This window comes from Dermacentor albipictus, chromosome 1, assembly GCF_038994185.2.
Source record: "Dermacentor albipictus isolate Rhodes 1998 colony chromosome 1, USDA_Dalb.pri_finalv2, whole genome shotgun sequence".
Lineage (NCBI taxonomy): Eukaryota > Metazoa > Arthropoda > Arachnida > Ixodida > Ixodidae > Dermacentor > Dermacentor albipictus.
The window spans coordinates 287,678,383-287,693,735 of NC_091821.1; positions in this window are offsets into that span (position 1 = coordinate 287,678,383).

The following is a 15,353-nucleotide window of genomic DNA, read 5'->3' on the forward strand; positions in this document are numbered from 1 at the left end:
ACCCTTTTCTAACGTTGTAGCGAGAGCGCGCATCGATATAAGGCGCCCCGAGTGTTAAGCGACGCGTCTCAATTTCAGAAAATCTTTATTGCGACCGGCGTAAGCCCCAGGAGACTGCCTGTGCACATCAAGGTGATGCAACCCTTTTTCTAACGTTGTAGCGAGAGCGCGCATCGATATAAAGCGCCCCGAGTGTTAAGCGACGCGTCTCAGTTTCAGAAGAGTATTTATTGCGACCGGCGTAAGCCCCAGGAGACTGCCTGCGCACATCAAGGTGATGCAACCCTTTTTCTAACGTTGTAGCGAGAGCGTGCATCGATATAAAGCGCCCCGAGTGTTAAGCGACGCGTCTCAGTTTGAGAAGAGTCTTTATTGCGACCGGCGTAAGCCCCAGGAGACTGCCTGTGCACATCAAGGTGATGCAACCCTTTTCTAACGTTGTAGCGAGAGCGCGCATCGATATAAAGCGCGCCGAGTGTTAAGCGACGCGTCTCAGTTTCAGAAGAGTCTTTATTGCGACCGGCGTAAGCCCCAGGAGACTGCCTGTGCACATCAAGGTGATGCAACCCTTTTTCTAACGTTGTAGCGAGAGCGCGCATCGATATAAAGCGCCCCGAGTGTTAAGCGATGCGTCTCAGTTTCAGAAGAGTCTTTATTGCGACCGGCGTAAGCCCCAGGAGACTGCCTGTGCACATCAAGGTGATGCAACCCTTTTCTAACGTTGTAGCGAGAGCGCGCATCGATATAAAGCGCGCCGAGTGTTAAGCGACGCGTCTCAGTTTCAGAAGAGTCTTTATTGCGACCGGCGTAAGCCCCAGGAGACTGCCTGTGCACATCAAGGTGATGCAACCCTTTTTCTAACGTTGTAGCGAGAGCGCGCATCGATATAAAGCGCCCCGAGTGTTAGGCGACGCGTCTCAGTTTCAGAAAATCTTTATTGCGACCGGCGTAAGCCCCAGGAGACTGCCTGTGCACATCAAGGTGATGCAACCCTTTTCTAACGTTGTAGCGAGAGCGCGCATCGATATAAGGCGCCCCGAGTGTTAAGCGACGCGTCTCAATTTCAGAAAATCTTTATTGCGACCGGCGTAAGCCCCAGGAGACTGCCTGTGCACATCAAGGTGATGCAACCCTTTTTCTAACGTTGTAGCGAGAGCGCGCATCGATATAAAGCGCCCCGAGTGTTAAGCGACGCGTCTCAGTTTCAGAAGAGTATTTATTGCGACCGGCGTAAGCCCCAGGAGACTGCCTGCGCACATCAAGGTGATGCAACCCTTTTTCTAACGTTGTAGCGAGGGCGCGCATCGATATAAAGCGCCTCGAGTGTTAAGCGACGCGTTTCAGTTTCAGAAGAGTCTTTATTGCGACCGGCGTAAGCCCCAGGAGACTGTCTGTGCAAATCAAGGTGATGCAACCCTTTTTCTAACGTTGTAGCGAGAGCGCGCATCGATGTAAAGCGCCCCGAGTGTTAAGCGACGCGTCTCAGTTTCAGCAGAGTATTTATTGCGACCGGGTTAAGCCCCAGGAGACTGTCTGTGCAAATCAAGGTGATGCAACCCTTTTTCTAACGTTGTAGCGAGAGCGCGCATCGATATAAAGCGCCCCGAGTACTAAGCGACGCGTCTCAGTTTCAGCAGAGTATTTATTGCGACCGGCGTGAGCCCCAGGAGACTGTCTGTGCAAATCAAGGTGATGCAACCCTTTTTCTAACGTTGTAGCGAGAGCGCGCATCGATATAAAGCGCCCCGAGTGTTAAGCGACGCGTATCAGTTTCAGGAGAGTATTTATTGCGACCGGCTTAAGCCCCAGGAGACTGTCTGTGCAAGTCAAGGTGATGCTACCCTTTTTCTAACGTTGTAGCGAGAGCGCGCATCGATATAAAGCGCCCCGAGTGTTAAGCGACGCGTCTCAGTTTCAGCAGAGTATTTATTGCGACCGGCTTAAGCCCCAGGAGACTGTCTGTGCAAATCAAGGTGATGCAACCCTTTTTCTAACGTTGTAGCGAGAGCGCGCATCGATATAAAGCGCCCCGAGTGTTAAGCGACGCGTCTCAGTTTCAGGAGAGTATTTATTGCGACCGGCTTAAGCCCCAGGAGACTGTCTGTGCAAATCAAGGTGATGCAACCCTTTTTCTAACGTTGTAGCGAGAGCGCGCATCGATATAAGGCGCCCCGAGTGTTAAGCGACGCGTCTCAATTTCAGAAAATCTTTATTGCGACCGGCGTGAGCCCCAGGAGACTGTCTGTGCAAATCAAGGTGATGCAACCCTTTTTCTAACGTTGTAGCGAGAGCGCGCATCGATATAAAGCGCCCCGAGTCCTAAGCGACGCGTCTCAGTTTCAGCAGAGTATTTATTGCGACCGGCTTAAGCCCCAGGAGACTGTCTGTGCAAATCAAGGTGATGCAACCCTTTTTCTAACGTTGTAGCGAGAGCGCGCATCGATATAAGGCGCCCCGAGTGTTAAGCGACGCGTCTCAGTTTCAGCAGAGTATTTATTGCGACCGGCTTAAGCCCCAGGAGACTGTCTGTGCAAATCAAGGTGATGCAACCCTTTTTCTAACGTTGTAGCGAGAGCGCGCATCGATATAAAGCGCCCCGAGTCCTAAGCGACGCGTCTCAGTTTCAGCAGAGTATTTATTGCGACCAGCTTAAGCCCCAGGAGACTGTCTGTGCAAATCAAGGTGATGCAACCCTTTTTCTAACGTTGTAGCGAGAGCGCGCATCGATATAAAGCGCCCCGAGTGTTAAGCGACGCGTCTCAGTTTCAGCAGAGTATTTATTGCGACCGGCTTAAGCCCCAGGAGACTGTCTGTGCAAATCAAGGTGATGCAACCCTTTTTCTAACGTTGTAGCGAGAGCGCGCATCGATATAAAGCGCCCCGAGTGTTAAGCGACGCGTCTCAATTTCAGAAAATCTTTATTGCGACCGGCGTGAGCCCCAGGAGACTGTCTGTGCAAATCAAGGTGATGGAACCCTTTTTCTAACGTTGTAGCGAGAGCGCGCATCGATATAAAGCGCCCCGAGTGTTAAGCGACGCGTCTCAGTTTCAGCAGACTATTTATTGCGACCGGCTTAAGCCCCAGGAGACTGTCTGTGCAAATCAAGGTGATGCAACCCTTTTTCTAACGTTGTAGCGAGAGCGCGCATCGATATAAAGCGCCCCGAGTGTTAAGCGACGCGTCTCAGTTTCAGGAGAGTATTTATTGCGACCGGCTTAAGCCCCAGGAGACTGTCTGTGCAAATCAAGGTGATGCAACCCTTTTTCTAACGTTGTAGCGAGAGCGCGCATCGATATAAAGCGCCCCGAGTGTTAAGCGACGCGTCTCAGTTTCAGGAGAGTATTTATTGCGACCGGCTTAAGCCCCAGGAGACTGTCTGTGCAAATCAAGGTGATGCAACCCTTTTTCTAACGTTGTAGCGAGAGCGCGCATCGATATAAAGCGCCCCGAGTGTTAAGCGACGCGTCTCAGTTTCAGGAGGGTACTTATTGCGACCGGCTTAAGCCCCAGGAGACTGCCTGTGCAAATCAAGGTGATGCAACCCTTTTCTAACGTTGTAGCGAGAGCGCGCATCGATATAAGGCGCCCCGAGTGTTAAGCGACGCGTCTCAATTTCAGAAAATCTTTATTGCGACCGGCGTAAGCCCCAGGAGACTGCCTGTGCACATCAAGGTGATGCATGAAAGTCGGGTTAGTCACAACATAGTTTCCTACAAAAATTACTAGAGGGAACTCTGGCGCTAGTGTCTACGGTAGCTTCAATGGGAATTATGGGAAGTACATGGATTTGCCTAAACTTCGTCTTTTTGGCTTCAAACAGCTTTGTGACTTTGGAAACTCGTCATTTTCAGCAGTGTATTGCGTAATAAAAATTTAAATAAATGTCATTAAAATTGTCCGACGACAGGATTCGAACACCGGAACTCCAGCACAGAAGCCTGATACTGAAGCCACGGGCCCATGTGTCGACAAGTAAAGACATAAAACTTCTCGCGTACAAATCCCTCATCAGATCGAAACTAGAATATGCAGCACCCATCTGGAGCCCGCATCAGGCATACTTAAGAAACGAACTAGAATCTGTACACAATTTTGCCACTAGGTTCATCCATTCTTCATATTCATACGACATAAGCATATCATCCCTAAAACGTTAAACTGATCTTGCTAATTTTTCTGTGCGTCGCCGCATCGCCAGTCTTTGTTTGTTTCACAAATTATTTCACTGTCCCCTCAATCAATCAAGCACCGTATATCATACCACCGGCGCGCATATCTCCCCGTACGTCCCATCCTTACTCAATCGCACGCGCACGTGCTCGCACCACTACTTTTGCGGCCTCATTTTTTCTTCGCACTGCAATGGACTGGAATGGCCTTCCCCGTGACGTTGCAGCCATCACGAGTTCATCAACTTTTGCGGACAACTTAACTACATTTGTTTCTCATGAAGATCACTCTCTGTAACCTTTATTTGTAAACCTACCCCTTATGTATACCCCCTAACCGGGGTCTTTAAGGTAATAAAGTGAAGTGAAGTGAAGCGAATGAAACGCCCTTATGAATTTATCGCGGGCATGCCAGTGCCTTGAGACGCTTGGCGCGTTTCGATTTAGCCGCCTGGACAAGCTCAATCATTGCAATTAATAGCAATTGTGCGTGTTCTCGGCGTCTTCTGCACTTCGAAGATTGCGCTGAAATGTATGACAATATTGATATAGCGTAATATACAAAGCCACAAGAACGTTTGAATCCACAAGCACGAAGATCAGACAAATCCATGTACTTCTCATAATTCCCGTGGTGGTACAACGACTGCAGCGCCAGAGTTCCCTCTTGTAATTTTTGTAGGAAACTCTACGCGTCACAACTCTTGCATGCAGAATCACATCTAACCATGTATGAATTCCTTAGTACGGATCTTGTGATCCAATGCTTCACACAACGCAGACACATGCACGCACGTGTGTTCTAAGCGTTTTCTTTATTCAAACTTAGAATTACTGTATATGCTACAGTAACTCTAATTCAAACTAATCTCGCAGCGCCAACAGCATCAATTGCGGCATCATTGCAGTGTAAAATAAATCAAAAGTTTTGGCTCCCAACCTCGGCCATAATTGCCAGTTTAGAAAAATTTTAAAACTAACTAGGGAGGAAAAAGGTTGAGCTTATGTGAACTCAAAGCAAATAAGTCTAGCTGCAAAACAGAACATCAGCTGCATTACTTCGTTGACATGTTCGGGCTCTACAAGTTATGGTACAACTAAATGATGAAAGTTAACTGGCAACCTAAAGAAACTTAGGTGAACCTTGATGTAATAGTTCTGCAGAAACATAATAGTTTTCTTTGTGGCACTTAGCTACGTTTGGGTGGATGTGACTTTCCCTTTATTAAGGTACGTGAACCTTCACTAATTCGCAAGCATGCAGGTAGCTTCACGCTCAGGTGCCTCTCGAAACAGTAGGCTGTACCAAGAATCTTAGTTGAACGAGGGTGGCAACCATCCTGTGCATTGCCTCGGTGAAATGCATGCAGCAGAACGACAATATTGGCTTTCCCATTTTTGGTCATGCACATCATCCGATTATTCATGCTTTAATCAATAGAAAAATTGGAGTTGCAATTGCCCTGCACAAGGCACTACTGGTAATAAAGCCACCTCCAGCATTTGAATGGGTGAATCAGTGCCACAGTTGACCTAGGGGAGGAGGGCGAGAGGTGAAAGCCCTAGTTAAATAATGAAGCACCTTCCTTCGGACTTCAAGCACGGAGCATGCGTATCTTCCCACGTGCGAGTTTACGTGCGCCGAGTATGGATTAGGGTTCCAAATGCTACTTCTAAAACACTTGGATACAGACACGCACAGCACAAGACGTGATAGAGGCGGTCGAGATGGAATATTTTCTTAACGCTTTGAACTCACGGCTGCTAATTTGCGTAACTGGTAACTTATTTCTTACCATACTGTTTGCCCTCAGAAAACATTCTAAAATGTTCCCAGGGAGTGTTGTCCCAGGGAGACCATCTTTCAAGTCACATTACCTAACCTGACACGCCGTTTTTTTCAATATGTGCCCACCCCTCATGTAATGTCCTGTTCAGGGACCTTTGAGGTACAATAAATAAATAAATTGTAATAGTTACACTTCACATGGATGAGGTTTCTATAGGCTGCCAATTGTCGCACTTGATCCTTGCAACCCATATAATTCTTATTTTTGGGTCTCTCAGAAAATGGAACAATCACCAACCATTCCTGGAGTGCTTTGAGCACAGTGGCATACAGCAAACTGACCCCCGCAGGAAATTTCTGTCAAATTCCTGTTCCGACACGTGAGCTGGGTGTGGCAATCGCAGACTGCGCTACAAATACCAGTTGTGGTGGTGAGAACCCCATCAAAAAATGTCCCCACCCTGTACAGAGCGGTCGGCAAGGAGGACATCGAGGCACCCTGGTGCTGCTATTCACCGAGCACTATCACGTGGTCAAAACTGGCTCCACTGTTTTGCAGAGAAGTCGACACTTTGAAGTAACTGGCCAACCAAGCGCAACTGACATCGGCACTGTACCCATGAAACGATGCCATGAAGTTGTTTGGCACTGAGGCGAATAGTGTGCATACTTATGGGGCATCTAGTCTTAATATCGCATTCAAAAGCACGCAGTACATGCACAAAGCTAGAGCTTGATTACCGCAGCGTTTTGTGTCTGTGTGTTGCAGCCTGCGGCATAGTGAACAGGTGAATGGCGGATACTAATGAGAAGAATGTGAACGTTGCCATGGTGCGCCATGGACAGCGGAAAGTTGCCAGAAATAACAAAACCAACGTGCTTCAGGGAGCTGGCAAGCCAGAGAAGTGCAGGGTAAGAAGATAAGTGACTCTAGCGATGTCGAGAACAATGAAATAATAATAATATTTGGGGTTTTACGTGCCAAAACCACTTTCTGATTATGAGGCACGCCGTAGTGGAGGACTCCGGAAATTTTGACCACCTGGGGTTCTTTAACGTGCACCTAAATCTAAGCACACGGGTGTTTTCGCATTTCGCCCCCATCGAAATGCGGCCGCCGTGGCCGGGATTCGATCCCGCGACCTCGTGCTCAGCAGCCCAACACCATAGCCACTGAGCAACCACGGCGGGTGAGAACAATGAAGCTGAATGGGTGGAATGCACAGAATGCAAACCTAACCCTTGCGGAGCCGCCCTTTGAGTCAGTGGATGAAGCGCACGCAGCGCTCAAATATGAATGCAAGCAGTGCGCGAGCTTGACCTTCAGGCAGAAATGACCCAACAGGTTAAGCAGATCAGAGAGGAATGGGTCTTGCGAATGGAAATGGTACAGAAGGAAGTCAAAGATGTTCGCGATGTACTATCGGCCAAAAAAGTAAACGGACCACGGCTTAGGTGGCCGGAGCGGTTGCGGGGCCACAGAGGGGCGCTACTATCTCGCTCGGCGTAAAGCCCCTTAGCTCGGCGCGCTGTTGCGAGAGTGCTCCGAGTGACGCCAGACTTCGCCCTCACTCTCACCAGGCGCTGCTCTCACGCGGTACCCAGTGATGCCAGATTGGGCTATTTATAGCCAAATTGGGCTACTTAAAATATTTCCTGGCTGCTTTTCAGAAAATTTGGCGTTGTGGCTATTTTTTCCCTGAAATTTTTAATGGTAAGAAAGCGTGTTTTTGGATGAGCGCTACGTTTAATTAGTAGCTGCTGCAGCATTTTCGCGGCTTGCTTGCATTTTTTTGCTTCCGTCTATACGTGGCGTGTTTCCGTATGGTTTCCGTGGAGAATGTCGTGGCTTTTGTTGGCTAGGGATTCTGCATACGGCGCATTTAGCCAAAGCCGCTCTCCTGCTCGCTTCCTTGAAAGTGAAACAGAAACTATGTGAAACTATGGTTAGGGTACCCTACTATGGTGTCTAAATAGTGAAACCATGCATGCATGAAAGCTGCTGCTGTTGTGCTCGCTCTGTGTGTTTGTCTCGCCTTTTCATTTGTGCACAATGGGGAAGTGGGCGAAATACCCAAGGAAATACCAGAAAGAATGGGAGCAGAACCCAGATTTCAAAGGTAAGTATCTGCTGTTAGCTAATTTTATAGTCTACGACAGGTTTATAGCATAAATTCAGTTTACTATTTCTTTTTTAATAGACTGGATCATGCCTTCGAGACAGGAGGGCAACGGAGACGCCATCGACATGGTATACTGCAAAGCATGCAAGTGCAAGCTGAGGCCGCACGTGCAGGACCTCAAGGTCCATGTTACAACGCACATGCACATTCAAAATATGAAATCGATGAAGCTTGTGTCTGTATACCAGGCCTATCGACTCGCACTTCAAGCCCGGGCCTTCAAAGCCAGCATCAACTCAGCTGAAGATTGCAGAGCTGCGCCTGGCAGCGCATGTCGCCGTGCATAGCTCGCTGTGCTCTGCGGATCACTTGGCTCCACTGTTGGCAAGTACATTTCCCGAGTCAAATGTTGCGGTCGGAGTAACGCTTGGACGCACCAAGTGTACGGCCCTGGTCTCAAAGGTTCTTGGACCTACCTTCCGAGAGATGCTACTCGAAGACATATCGGAGCTGAGCAGCCCTACTCCCTTATCATCGACGAGAGCACGGACATTTCATGTGAAAAAGAGATGGGCGTTGTCGTTCGGTTCTTTTCTATGAAAGCAGACGATTTTCAGACCAGGTTTTTGGGACTAATCCCTATCACTGACGCGTCTGCTAACAGCATGTTTGTGGAACTTAAATCTTTTCTTGAGTTATGCCACCTAGATTTAACAAAATGTGCTGGCATTGGTACGGACGGCCCCAGCGTGATGTGCGGCCGGCACCACTCGTTATATTCTCTTCTAAAAGAAGAAAACCCAAAACTTATACTTTGCGAAGTGTACTTGCCATTACCTCCACCTAGCCTGCTGCTCCCGCTGCTCTTCCTGCTAACATTGAATTTCTTGTGCGGGAGTACATATATAATTGGTTTTCATGTTCACCAAAACGGCGAAAGCAGTATCGCCTTATCTACTCTGCTATCAATGAGACCAACCCAATCAGGTTGGTCAGCATAGCGAACACTCGGTGGCTCAGTGTTGCTGCAGCTGTGAATCGCATTATCGACCAGTGGACGGAGCTGCGGTTGCATTTTCACATAGCTCAAAACACAGAGCGGTGTTATACAACACGACTACTGCACGAAATGTTCCAAGACGAAAAAAATTATCTGTACATGCTTTTCATTCAGCCCATCATCTCGGAATTCGACAGAGTCAATATAGGTTATTTCAATCGGAAAATCCTGATCCAGATAAGCTTTTTGAAGATTCAGATACGCATGTCAGTTCGATGCTGTTTAGAGTGGTCCTGAAGGAGCATGCTTATCCAACTGCAGAGTGGGAGAAGAACTTGCTTCATGTACGTGCGTGTAACTATGGAACTGTTTTCTCTGACGCCTTTCACAAGAGCTCGCTTTCAGACGGCGAGGACCAGATGCTTGACCGCTGTCGTGTGTACCTTAATTGTGGCGTGTATTAAAAGGCTGCCTAGAGCTACTGCAGAACTCCAAACTGGCCCAGATGCATTCGTGACACGCCGTTTCGTACGTTTCACAGAGTCATTTCCATTGTTGCAGCACCGAGTAGTACATCAACCCTTGAAAGCGAGTACGGAACTTGGCAGTCGATGCTCCCGTCTCTCGCTATGAGTGTCAATGTGAGTGAATTCTGGCGAGCGGTCGCGAAATTCACTAACAGTGCAGGCGAACTTCTCTTTCCTAAATTGTCGGTAGTTGCCTTCGCACTTCTGTGCCTGCCAGTGTCAAACGCCGCTGTAGAGAGTTTTCAGCCTGGTGACCGTAACTAAAACAGACCATCGAAACAAACTAAGCGTGCGTACTTTGGAAATGATACTCCATGTGCGATGTGGCTTAAAGGAGTACGGGTGCTGCAACAATTTTGAACTAAGCCCGCGTTTCTTGGAGAAGTTTAACAGTGCTGTCATGTACGAGTAGTGATGTGAATGAATGAAGGGCATAAACTGGTGTGCGGTAATCTGAAACATGTTCCTTGAGTGGCCATGTGTCAACGCGAGTAAAATTTTTATAGCCTAGTGATCTCGTTTTTTTTACGAATGCGATAGTTTTCGCTTTCTGCTGCGTCACTTGGTCTAGTGAACCGTAGGTATCTTTTGTAACAAGTTTATTGCTTTCTGTTCGAATTTTAGTTGCGAATAAAAAAACTTAATCTCACTGTCCGATGGGTAATGTTGGCTACTAACTGTCTTGGCCTGGTTGTGTGGTTGGCTGTTTTTGGGCTACAATTTTCCTATACTTTGGCTACGGCACTCTGCGCCATCTGGCAACACTGGCGGTACCTCATCACGCTTGATAAATTTCTAGTGCTCCTTTCGGTTGTTCTGCTGATGGTCGCGACGAAGGGGACCGTGCATCGCCGGTAGCCTAGCACAGTAGCGGACGGTCGCGCGGCATCCAACCGCGGCACTGAGAAGGAACGAAGACCCGTTCTGATTGTTTTGCTGATATTCACCTTATCTTTCATATTAGTGCATGCCGCCGGCGTCCACTGCTGCTCGGTTTTAGGCAACATCACGCAAGTAGGCGCAATGGCGGCTACGGTGACGCGCGGTCTTTCACGCCGGCGTGATAAGTTGCACAGTGGGAAGCGCTGCGTGCAGGCACGTACCCAGGGGGAGGGGGCCCGGGCCCCCCCCGAAATCAAGTGGCATACCCCCCCCCCCTCCCCACCCACGCCACCACTCCTCACACATTTCTAAAGCGCCGCCAGATCAATGTTGAGACTTCGCAGCTGTTCATCGGTCAGCATTATGCTGCCTTTTTCACTCCTTTTAGATGGCGGTAGTTATCGGCATCTGCTGTAATGTGAAGGACAGTTTTCTCATATATTCCGCACCCGCGCGATTAACTCGAGATGCGTTCAGTTCTCACCAACTATTCAACCGTCACGCGCATAGCTGTTGCTTTTGTTAGTTCAACCTTCTTTGTTAAGGCTGATCCTGGGACCAGGAGAGGGATAAGGCTGTTACTCAGCTGGTCTGTACTCTCGTGGAACGAGTTGCGGGCAGAGAAAACGCCAATTGCGTTTAACTTTTCCTTTTGCTTCATTATTTCCTTGAATGACAGCTCGTCGCGACACTGGCAGATGCCCGGAATCATATACACGTGATATGGGTTAGATAAGGTGGGAAATAAAATAATGTGAAACAGCGTCCACCACGAAAACCTGCAATAACCCTCAAACCGATAATCAAGATGACTGTCGCCCGTTACCTCGTCTGGTTTTTCCCTAATTGTATAGCACTTATCGCGCAAAATTGACAACTCAAAACAAAAATTGCAAGGAGTTGAGAAATTAAGCGACCTAAAAAGGGAGAGAGCCAAGGCAACAACCAAACTGGTAGCAAAAGCGAATAATAAAAAAGTTGACCGTTGTTTATGAGAATATTTATGGATCAACATCTTTTTATTTAAAAAGGGAGTAGAGAAAACGCCACCGGAAGTGGAGAACAATTACTTGTTTTGAATGACGCTTCTACAGTTATCGGTCGAACCACCTCACGTAGCCACTTCTCTGCTGTGCTTATGTGGGTGTTTTTCTAACCTTTCGCAGCGAGCGCAGTACGTATAGAATCGCAGAGTCCTGCGCTCTACGCGGTTATATGGGACTGGCGGCCTCACAGCGTTACGTAATTCGCGGAACTGTCAAAACTGATCAACAAGGCGAAAATAACTGATATTCGAAACTATAACATGAGAAAAACTGAAGAAGCCGTAAAAAATGAACGCAGCCTGAAATCAGTAAAAAAGAAACCTGGCATAGGACAAACCATGATGTATGCATTAAAAGATAAGAAGGATAATATCATCAGCAATATCGAAGATATAGTAAAAGCAGCGGAAAAATTCTAAGCTGACCTGTATACAGTACCCAGAGGAGCCACGATAGTTCACTTAGAAACAGTAATGAACAGGATACAGAAACTCTCATATAACTAGCGACGAGGTCAGGAGGGCCCTGCAAGACATGAAACGATGAAGAGCGGGAGGAGAAGGTGGAATAACAGTCGATTTAGTCAAAGATGGAGGAGACATAATGCTTGGAAAACTGGCGGCTCTTTATAAGAAGTGTCTATCGACTGCAAGGGTCCCAGAAAACAGGAAGAATGCAGGCATTATACTAATCCACAAAAAAAGGAGACGTTAAAGAATTGAACAATAATGGGACCATTAGCTTCCAGTATTATATAAAATATTTACCAAAATAATCTCCAATAGAATAAGGTTAACAATGGGTTTTGTCAACCAAGGGAACAGGCTGGCTTGAGGAAGAGATACCTTACAATGGATTACATCCATGTCATCAATCAGGTTGTCGCGAAATCTGCAGAGTACAATAAGCCTCTCTATGTGGCTTATATAAATTACGAAAAGGCATTTGATTCAGTAGAGATACCAGCAATCGTAGAGGCACTACGTAATCAAGGAGTACAGAACGCTTACGTAAAAAGCTTGGAAAATATTGCTACATGCGTGAGGTATTTGTTTAAACGAGGCGCGTAGGCGCCATCACTCCAGAAAATAGGAGGAAGAACGAACTTGGCTCGCGCTGTGAATCTAACCGGTCAGCGCTGCAACCGTTGTTGTAAATATAATCTGTAAATAGTTTCTCGTCTTACTGACTCGTCCTTCACGTAAGAATATCTACAGAGGTTCTACAGCTACCTTAATTCTACACATGAAAAGCAGGGAGATACCTATAGAAAAAGGAGTCAGACAGGGAGACACAATTTCTCCAAAGCTGTTCACTGCGTGCTTAGAAGAATTCAAGCTATTAAACTGGGAAGGCTTAGGAGTAAAGATCGACGGCAAATATCTCAGCAACCTTCGGTTTGCCGATGACATTGTTCTATTCAACAACAATGCAGACGAGTTACAACGAATGATTGGAGACCTTAACAGAGAGAGTGTAAGAGTGGGGTTGAATATTATTATGCAGAAGATGAAGATAATGATAAATAGCCGGGCAAAGGAACAAGAGATCAGGATCGCCAGTCGGCCACTAGAGACTGTGAAGGAGTACGTTTACCTAGGTCAATTAATCACAGGGAACCCTGATCATGAGAAGGAAATTCACAGAATAAAAATAGGTTGGATCGCATACGGCAGACATTGCCAGCTCCTGACAGGAAGCTTACCATTATTATTGAAGTAAGGTGTGCAATCAGTGCATTTTGCCACTGCAATATGTCCAGTGCCAATGCATTTGCCAGTGCATTTCCCAGTGCATTTTGCCAGTGCATATGGGGCAGAGACTTGAGAGCAAGTTAAGGACCACGCAAAGAGCGACGAACGAAGATTGCTAGGCATAACGTTAAGAGAGAAAGAGAGCGGTTTGGATCAGAGAGCAAACGGGTATAGACGATATTCTAATTGACATCAAGAGGAAAAAATGTAGCTGGGCAGGTCATGTAATGCGCCGGTTAGATAACCGTTGGACCATTAGGGTTACAGAATGGGTACCAAGAGAAGGGAAACGCAATCGAGGACGACAAAACACTAGGTGTAGCGATGAAATTAGGAAATTCCCGGGCGCTAGTTGGAATTGGTTGGCGCAGGACAGGGGTAATTGGAGATCGCAGGGAGAGGCCTTCGTCCTGCAGTGGACATAAAACAGGCGGATGATGATGGTACGTGCCTGGTTGCATCAGTTATTACCAGTTACTAAAAGGGACAGATGGCCGCTACTACAGCGCAGGCATAACTATTTGTTTAGCGCCATGCAGTCAACAAAGATTGCAGGAGGCCCGCCGTTTCGCGGCATGTCGAAAGACGGCGCGCGCTGCCGTCGCGGCGCGTACGATCGTGCGCTCGAGCAGTTCGTACATCGCGGCGCGTACCGTCATGTGCTCGAGCAGTTCCGTACACATGATGCCTGCTTATCGCTGCTGTGGATTCATTTATAGCAAGCATTTCCTCGCATTTGTGCGCCTGAATCTAGCAGCTAGCGTGCAAACCTTACCTGAAGTTCCACTTCGTACGCGACTCGCTTCACTTGCGATTGACACGGTGCTATAACTTCGCCGCCTAATTCTTGAACGGCGTACACGTATTCGGCACTGCATAATTTCTTGCCTTTACGCAGCCTACCACCCCTGAAAAAATCTTCGGCGCCCGATATTCGCTGCAGGCCGTGAAACAACACAACCGAAAGTGGCGGGTCCATATTGTAAACGTGCTTTCCGAAGCAGACGACCGAACTTGGTACGACCCATTCTAGCGCAGAAGGCGCTTTTAGCACCTTTTTTCTAAAGCCCCTCAATCTCCCAAAGTAGCGCCATTCACTTCTCTCCTCCTCCGCTCGGCGCGGCCTCGACGGTGGCGCCGCCGGCAGTGGGCCTGCCGTAGCAGACGACGGCTAACACGCTACGGGAGGAAATCTGCGGAAAAGTTAGTTCGAGTCCTGCGGAGCAGTTTTTTCAATCTAGATCTTGCTTTGTCAGTCGGTAACTGGCCTTAAGAATGTCGTGCCGGATTTGCGGAAGAAATAGAGAAAAGCACCATTATTCAAGGCGTATTTAAGGCGTAAAGCGCGCGCACGTTGAAAGTTCGTGTTGCTGAAACACGACACAAGCACGCGGTGTGCTCAGACACGCGAGTAATTACCAGAGTTTCAGGTTTTGACAGCGCGAAAGTATGTGCACGTGGTTTCGTAGGTTAATTTACGTACCTGCAGGATGCTTTTGTTCGGCCGGCGCGTGAGAGATTCCGACTGTCTGCGGTCAGCAATGCCTGGCAGCAGGGCCGTTTCTGTTCCGCGCCTTTTACAGATGTACGTAGCTCATGCACAGGTTGTGGTGGCCATGAGCAACGTTTTCACACATAGGCGGTATAGATAATTTTAACAACTTACCAGCATATGAAATCGTTATTTATTTATTACAGTGCAAATGGTTAGAATTTGATAGAAAAGAAAGAAGGAACTTGATGGGACAACTGGAAAGAGGTTCAGAAAATAATTATCCCCCTCCCTCATTGGCACCAGCAACACTTTTGTTGAAGTGCTAATTTTATCTCTGTATACTACGTGCGTCTGTATTCTTTTGCGTTGTAAGTTTTCACAAGGAAGCAGTGTTGCGTTAACTGGAACAGTCAAGGCACACAAGACAGAAGAAAAGTTGATTCTTGGGTTTTACATCCCAACACCACGATCTCATAAGGCACGCCATAATGGGGGCTCTGGATTAATTTTTTTTGCAGCTGGGGTTCTTTAACGCACCCCCAATGCACTGGACACGGGCCCGTTTTG